General features: G+C 36.1%; 1 long non-coding RNA gene across 2 annotated transcripts; it reads right to left on the bottom strand.

Moving 5' to 3' along the window:
- Nucleotides 1-1554: 1554 nt before the first annotated feature.
- Nucleotides 1555-7569, bottom strand: LOC121097707. Of its 2 annotated transcripts, XR_005831059.1 has the most exons (4): nt 7417-7569; nt 6116-6195; nt 5623-5710; nt 1555-3816 (listed from the first exon to the last, which is right to left on the bottom strand). It is a non-coding gene; the product is annotated as an uncharacterized LOC121097707 (long non-coding RNA). The 2 variants fall into 2 exon arrangements; XR_005831058.1 differs by lacking the exon at nt 1555-3816 and having other exon boundaries at nt 4362-5710.
- Nucleotides 7570-8875: the final 1306 nt, after the last annotated feature.

Raw genomic sequence — 8875 nt, forward strand, 5'->3', positions numbered from 1 at the left:
GGTTTCAAACTGCATATATTGCCTTTGAGATAAATGTGGATAGAGAAATTTCAAAAGTGTCATATTCCATTACAGTGTGAAATTCCATGAAAGCTAAAGCACATTGAAAAATTGCATTGTCTTCTCCATCATTTAGTTTCAAGAAAGAAAGAGCTCACAAAAATGTCAAAACTCAGTAAACTCCATATTAAATATAATGAGCTTTTGGCTTTGGTACTGCCAGAATCACTGGCAGATGGAAATGTTGTTTAAAACCTTTGTAGAATCTTTCTCCTGTTTTCTAGCTTGAATTTTTTCAAGAATGGTTAATACACCTGGACAGTTTGTTGTTAATTCAATGCTATCATATAGCTTAAATAGACATCCACCCTATTTAGCTCTCTAATGTACTACTGAAATCAATCATAAATCTTTTCAGGCTTCGGTGTCTTAGGCTGAACCTAAGTTCATTTAGTTTTCTTGTGGAAGATAAGCTCTGCCTTTCCCATTCATCTTAGTAATGATTTTCTGTGCTTGATCCAGTTTGTGTTCATTTTTCTTGAATGGGAGTTGCTGAGGCTGTGCATAACACTGGGACAGGAGTGATTCCAGTATCTTGCATAGTGGCAAAATAGAAATATTTCACCTGCTGTCCCCTAAGCTTGAATCACAAACTCACTGAATTGTTGAAATTGGAAGAGACGTCTGGAGAAATTATACTCCAACCCCTCTGCTCAAAGCAGGGTCAGAGTATCAGTCAGTTGGATATCTGTCAGCACAGTATGTCAGCTTAATACTCAGTAGTGGTCCAAAAAAAAAATAAAATTGGATATTGAGAAAAATCAGGAAAAAATATAAACAAACAGAAAGCAATATAATGTCACTGCGTGCATAAAGACACAGTTGTGCACTTTAATCTGTAACACTGTATATAAAGTTTCGGTTCTGTGCCTCAAAGGAAATACAGTAGAACTCCAGAAGATGGAAAATCATGGAAACAGCATGCCAAGTCAAAGGAATGAAACTGCTTCCTCTTGAAGAATGAATGAAGAGTAGGACTTTTTAGCCTGTAAATGAAGGATATGATAGAAGCCCATAAAATCAGAATGGCATGGAAAAAGTGAGGAGGAGATTGGGGCATGAAATGGAAGTAGTAGCAGGCCAGTTCAGAAAAGCAAAAGAAGATGCTCCTTTAAACCCAAGGGATTTAGCTGTGGAACTCTCTGCCACAGGATGCTGTGGATAACAAAAGTTTTCATATGTTCAAAACAGCTATTTAATAAGAGACTCAGTCTTGGGAGTCTGAAAGAGTGTTCTGGGAAAATACAATTTCCTACTAACCTTCTTCTTTGCACTCTTTGTGTGATAATGTGCACAGTTTTTCAAAGCTTTTGGTTTTGAGTTAGAATGAAGTGAGATTTCAAAATCTTGAAATCCTGTGTAAATATTATTTTTCCTTAGACCTTTAATTTCTAGAGACCAGTCACAGTGAGAGGTTCTTTTGAAGAATTTTTAGGTAATGCAAGAGTATGATAGTATGATGGGCCTGATACTTGTTCTCTTTCACCGTTATTTTATTGAGTTAATAAGGGTACTTCTAATTTACATTGGGGAAAAGAAAGAGACCACTATTATCGCTTCAGAGGGTGAAATTATAAAGACATCAGTAGACACAAGAAATGTATATTTCCACCAAAAGATACATGTTTTCTGAGATCCTTCAATTTGCTCAGATCAGCGTCATCCATAAGAAATGGGAAAATTGTACATGCTGGTAGTGTTCTGAAAAAACAGAATAAAAACTAATTAAGTTAATGGCTGAGGGCTAAATTCTCTTTCATATGAGTATGTCTTCATGGGTGTTACAAAGGCTGAATACTGTAATATTTAATGACCACCCAGAAGTCAGACTTGTGAAAAGTGAGGACTGAATGTTTTTATTAATTGCACAAGCAGTCAGATGTACCTCTGGTCACCCAGAGTCTTTTCAAAGAGGGTTCACTGGGACCACACGCTGGGACTGGAAAGGAATGCTGGCTCATTCACATTGCAATAGGCTCCTAATCACAGACATTTTCTGACTGGTAACTTGATATCTAACCTCACGGAAACGATATTTTCAGCAAAAGTTTATGCATTATACTTTTGTAATATAGTGGAGTAATGTCTTCAGCTTTAACCTTTTGATAATCTTGTGGGAGAGAATAACATTTTTTTGACTAAAACCAGGATAACACAATCTGATCCTCCTGCTCTTTCTCAAAGAAATGTCCTACTCAACTGTACTTATAATTATCAAGCTAAGTAAGTATCTACTGCTGTTTATTCTAAAAGTTTGCCTTTAAACCTACTGGGAATATTTTTGATTTTGTTTTGTAAAAAACCCTGAAAAGTAAACTGTGAAAACCCAAAAATGCTCAGCCAAAATTTTTTGTTTTAAAACCACAAGTTTTGAATTTGGAAATGCTTCCAGTGTACCTTATTTCTGCTGTCGCCTTCTTAGAGCTATACTTCAGTCTTCCTCTCATGGAAGTACAATACACTCAAACTACAGCTGTGATCCACAACCATAATAAAACTTAAAGCCTTCTCTGTATTTCTTAGTGATATTTGTTTTTTTAAATGAATCAGCATTTTTTCAAGGAAAGCCAACACTTTTTTTTTTTTTTTTCTTAGCAGAAAAAAATGTACCCCTTTTAAAACCCAGATGCAACCATCGACTTTATGGAAGCTTGGAGGAAAATCTGCTTTTGTTCTAGGTATTTTAACCCTTTGAACTTAGGCAGATTCATTCCTACCAAGTTAATTTGTGATTCTTTGCCTGCAGTGTTTCCTGTTGCTTATCAGATCAGACCATTGTCCTATGACGCCTCACAATGAGCTGTGGTCTATTCCTTAATTACTGTTTTCACTGTTTTCTGTTAACCTGCATAGTCAATGGAAATGGTCCGGGTCCAGCAGCTTCTCCCAAGTCATCGTGCTTGTTTCCTGCTGAGGGTCTTATAATGGCTTTTCACTGTTTGCCTGTTCCAGCAATTATTTCCTGGTTGCTAGCCAAATGGTGATTCACACAGCATATAAAGGTTTCATTCCACTTCTGTTTTCAGTTTCCAACTTTCTGGTCTTTTGCTGCAATTTTACTTCCAGAAGACGTACAACCTTTTTTCTTCCCTTACAACCTTCTACTTCATTCAATTTACCATAATTTGTCTACTCCACCTCCTCCTTTCACACTGTTAGAACAGAGCGCTGCTGCAGAGTTTAGGGGCTGCAGTAGCTTGTATTTCTTTCTTTTTTACACTTGAAGATTTTTTTGCAATTATCATAGAGTTTTAAGTTTCCCATATTCTCTTCTGTATGGAAAAGAGTTTTTTCTTCCAGCGAAACACATTCTGATATGGGACTGTCTTTTGATGCATGGTCTTAACTGTGCAGAAGAACACAAAGAATAGCTCAGCTTTGCAAGATCTTTTTTAATGAGGCCTCGTACCCAGCAATGAATATTGGAACTGGTGTTCACAAGTAACAATACTAATACTTCGTTTAAGAAGCAGGACTCCACCCATATGCAAATAGCAGCAAGGTGTTTGCAAGTAAAAAACCATGAATAATGATGCTTTTCTGTTCAGGAAACACAGTTGTTCTCTAGAATTGATAATGAAACGTAGAAGGTATCTTAATAAACACATCTGTTTTAGTGTAAGGTCAGAGCTTTTAAATGCATGAGCTTGCACTCAGAAGTGACATTTGATTGTTGAATATAATTTTTATCATGAGCTAATTTTGTCACACTTCCTTGATGACTCAAAAATGCAATATCAATCTTCCTTTCACAACCTGTGAGAAATACAGTATCAGTAAAATGATTAGAAGTGCTTATTTGTACCAAACCATCTGACATTAAATTGCATAGTCTATGGGAGAATATCCAAACTTGACTCATTCTGAATCTGTAAAATATTGAAAGAGATAGGTAGAAAAACAGCATGAAAACTTTAACCTACAGTTTATATCCAGTACTGGAGAGAAAAGACATTTAAATAAATTACTAAATGAAGGAGAAACCGTAGTTTACATTGCTGTATTAACAGGAAAAAAGGTGTTGTTATTCATAATACTTGTTGCAATTTTGTGTTTCACCAAATGCAGAATTTTTGTATTTTGGTGGGGGGGGGGTTGTTTTTTTTTTTCCTGTTTAAGGTTTAAATTCCACACTCAAATGAAAATGAAAGAGGAAGGAGAGTGAAAAACTAGAATATATTTATGAACATATTTTTATATTTGTTTATCTGCTGTCCAAACGTGTGCTGATCTGTAGACCAAGCACAAGGACTCAGTTGTAATTGATATTCTAGACTTCTAGTTGGATTTTGACACTTCCATAAGCATAAAGACTGTTTTAAGAAGCCAGATAACTTCCTGGAGACATATATAAAGAAGAATTTATTTACTCTCTTGAAAGTTTTTGGGTTATGGTTTTTAAAATCCTCTTCAAAGGATTTTTTATGTAGACTCCCATATCAGTGTGCATGAATGATGGCCCATAGTTGTTCCATGCATATTTTTTAGGCCCTCGCTAAGCAGTAGCAGTTCATCAGCCAGAGCAAGTGATAGTGTGAATTCAGTCCATCACAGAGTGACAGCAAACCAACCACAGGCAAGGATCCCTTTGATGCAGGAGCTCTCCTTCCCTTACAGTGAATCCCCTTGCTTTTGTGTACAGGCGTCTGGACTGAAAGTACAGTATTTAATGAATTTTTAAACAATGCTTTTCTTGTGGATTGAAAAGACTTGTAGTAAAACTGACTTGCATATGATGAAAACCATTGGAATTATTTCCTTCCAAGGGGAATAAAAGCAATGCATGAGTGCAGCCTGTGAGTTTACTGGCATTAATTATATGGTAGTGATATTTTGTGTGTGACAGAAGAATGAAGTCATGCTTTTATCAGTGGCATTTATATTAGTATTCTTTTTCGTGGGAGATACATGGGTGACAAAATGTTGATGTTCCTTAAGCTATTATTGTTTTATTATGTGATTGATGTTATTAATACACTGTTGTTATGCTAATGAATTACTAGGGTTTGCGTCTCAGGGGTTTGTCCGCAAAATATACACTGAATGGAGAAAATGTATGAAGTACAACATTTTTATATTTGCTTCTGTATCACATATGTGAGAAGTTGCTTTTATTATATATTGATATATATAGACAACTTAAAAAAAAAATTTGGTGAAGTGACTACTCAACCAGTGAACTTTCTTGTCAAGTGGAAAGGCAAATCTGCGTGGGATTTTTCAGTAATAGAACTTCCTCCAGTTTGTCATTGCTTATTATTTTGCAGTAAATATGCCTATTTTCAGCTGAGTTAGCAGGTAATGAAAGAAACTGGTGGTCACTAGAAGACTTTCTGTTGTTTTCAAAGAGCAGTTTCTTGAAGTCTTTCCTAATCTTGTGTTGTCAAGGGGAGACTTTGCAGAAAAGTTTCTACTGCAACATCTCCTACAAAACACTGCTGTTCCATATTCTGGTAGACTTCTGCAGATAGTCTTATTTTTAGATGGAGATACAGGATACGGCTTGCCTTGAGTGTAGTACAATATTTACATTGCAGACCACTTCTTATTTTGATTTCTTACCATCTTTGGAAACTGTGATCCTGATATCTGTAAATCATTCCTGGCATTCTTGGGTTATTTTGCTGAAGGTGGCTAACTTCTGTGGTCACTGCAAAACAGATTATGCATAATGCCTGTAAGTTGGGTTCTATCTAGTTACTTTTCTGTTAATAATAATGAATGTATAAGCAGTGAGTTAGTCCAAACTGTGAATCCTGAGTTCACTTTCATGACCTCTCGCTGCTTGTCGCAGTATTTTCACAGTATCTTCCCACCTGCCAGTTAAGATTCTTCAGGTTGGTCCCCTTATGATGCTCATATGCCAGGGGAGAGAATCCTATAAATGCCTTTGAGGTAGGGATGGAGCTGATTAACAATGATTAGCAATGTGATCAAAGAGGTTGGAGAAGATTTTAAATGCTCTCATCAAATATACGGCCATCTGCACGAAAAGGAGCAAGCACAGAGGAAATACAGCTTTGCTCATGTGCTACATATTTTTCAAATGTCTTACAGTCTGACGTAAGCCTGGTGAATTCCAATCAGCAGGTATACTTTTCTCACTGTTTGAGAAGATGTTCGTTGTGAAGTTGCCTGAAATGCAAAACAATGGTGATAGAATAATGCTGTAATGGAAGATCAAACTCATTCTTTCTGCTACATTAGTCTAATTTTTGTAATGCCCTCCCATGAGCATATAAGATCCTTGATGCATGGAGCAATGCTGGCATAAGTTATTAGCTTTCTGCCCCAATTTGTTTGTTCATCTTGGATAGTCATAAAATGTGTTTGTTTCAGACTGAAGTCTATGCCTTCCAATTAGATAACAGTAAAGTATTTTCTGCTTGCTTGTTTATTTCTATAAAAATATTTGAGGGAAGAAGCTAAACTATTTTGACTTTTAAAATTATCTTTTCAAGAATAAAGTTTTAGGATCATTGCAAATACCTAGCAGTCTACATCAGCATGAAATTGTTGAGATTGCTTGTTTGTGATAGCAAACCAGTTAGTAAAAGACCTGAAGCATAAGCTTTGTGATAGATATTTCCAAAACTATGGTGATCAGTATTTTCTGTTAAGTCTGGCACTGTGTTATAAATTAATAATGACTCAATTTTTCCCTTTAAATTCATTCATCAGAATGTCCAAATTAGATTATACTGACTCCAGGCTTTTGCTGCAACCCTCTGTGGAAAAATCCTATGAAATTTAACAGGAACAAGAATAGTAAGATTCTAGGAGAATTAAACAAAGTCCCACAGAAACTTTTAAAATTACCCCTAGAACTAAACAGTAAGTGATACCTTAGATAGACTTTTGAAATAGCTCATAAAATTGTGTAGCAGTGATATAACTTTCAAGAAAATTATGTAGGATTTTTTGGGGAAAAACTGTAAAAGCATCAAAAGACTTTTTTAAATTTCCAAAATAATGTTTCCATACAGGAGCATTAACGTCTAACCAATCATTAAGAAATCAGATCTATAATGGAAAAAACCCAGGTAGAATACAGTGTCTTTTAGTCTGCATCCGTTGTTTTTACATTCCAAGCATTGCCATCTAGTTTAAAATGGGTGCCACACCTTGTGGCCAGCTTGAAATGTTGAACTCACTTCTGGTTTCAGCTGAGCCTTCAGAAAAAAAATGTGATGCTTATCACTTCTGTTTGAGATATTTCCCTGTATGCAGGAAGATTCCAGTACCCAGCCCATCCTTTACATATGATTAGGCCAATTAATTTAGAAATCGTTTAAGGAGTAAGAAGGTTTCAATAGGAAAAGCAAGAAGGAGATGCAGTGTGAGAAAGTTACTTACCTAGAAAGGGTCAGCTCCAAAGATGAAGAAACGTTTGTACCTTCCTTTGTAGGGCAGCTGACAGTGCAGGCTCCACCAGTACAATGATGTTTAGTCCTGATGACAGAGCGCTCCACTCCTCAGCTGAAATCTAGTACAATGAAGAACCACTTCTCTCTAGCTGAGCATATACTGCGCTTTGTGATGCGAGAAGCACTGAAGATGTGAATAAGAAAGCAAAACAAAAAACTTTCTATTGCCTGGTGGAGCTGGGATGAATCACACAGCTGGGTGTGGAAAACTGCCTCTGACCTTAAACTCAGGCACAATTTCTGATGAACTGAGAAGCTCTGTGAAGTTGTTTCTGTAAGTGAATTATGGAGTTTGATCACGCAAAACACTTTCAAAACATAGAGAGTCGTTTTGAACTTGACTTCTAAAATGTTGCTTTCAGTGTTTGATAGGAATGATTGTTAATAAGTTTTGGGTTTCGGCTGAAGGTGTTGTCTTGGCATTACAGGAATCATAGATGCACTGATTTATTTTAGCTTCATCTCCTGACATATGACATGAATTTTGCCATCATGTTTTTAGTTTGCAAGATGATTATGTTGTGTTTGAGAACATAAATTTTATTTCCTATTTTTTTCCATATCCCTGCTTTGAAAGGTGCTTGAACAACTGTTCCTGAACTCCTTTTTGTATAACCCTAACACCTTTTCCTTTCCCTTTGTAAGATTTTTTGGTTTTCCCACTCTTTCTATGAACGGTTTGAATTCTGAGGAGGTGTTAGTGTATTTTAATTTGCCCATGTTATTTTTGTATTGGAATACTTCAATAGGACTGTGGGGTTTTGGTTTTTAAATAACAGCTACTTCTATTGTTAATATTCAGAGAACACGGTTTGACCTATAAGCTTGACTTTTGTGATCGTTTCTGGAAGATTGTGAGCCATCTGCTAGGTATTTTAAAGAAAAGTAGATGTCCATAAAACTTAGGGAAACATCATTGATATGTGCAAATCTGTTCCTGAACATTTCTACTCTAAAGAACCAATGATTCAGTATTCTCTATTTCCTAAAAGAGGAGCTATACCTGGACTTAAAATTTAACTTAAACAAATTCAGCCAAATTCATGAGGCTCATTATGAAAACAGAAGGTGTTTTGATAAAATCACTGTGTTGCCAACTGGAATGTGACTGAGTTACCTTAAGAAAGGTCAGCCTCTGGTGCAGTTGGTTTTAAAGGGTAGCTCTTTGCAGACTCTGGTAGCAATAAAAGCTATTCTCATCTGTTTTGCCTAATGCTTTTATACTTTGGAAAACGTTACACCGTAACCACGGTTCACCCAGTAATTGCCTTCCTTAGGATACTCCCAGAATATGAAGCACGTTGCTCACAAATCAGGGTTTTCACATGCTGAGAAGAAATTGGCAAATAGTTTGAATACATAATAGGAACTATACTAAGGTTTCTATT

The sequence above is a fragment of the Falco naumanni genome, chromosome 15 (genome assembly GCF_017639655.2).
Source record: "Falco naumanni isolate bFalNau1 chromosome 15, bFalNau1.pat, whole genome shotgun sequence".
In the NCBI taxonomy this organism is placed as follows: domain Eukaryota; kingdom Metazoa; phylum Chordata; class Aves; order Falconiformes; family Falconidae; genus Falco; species Falco naumanni.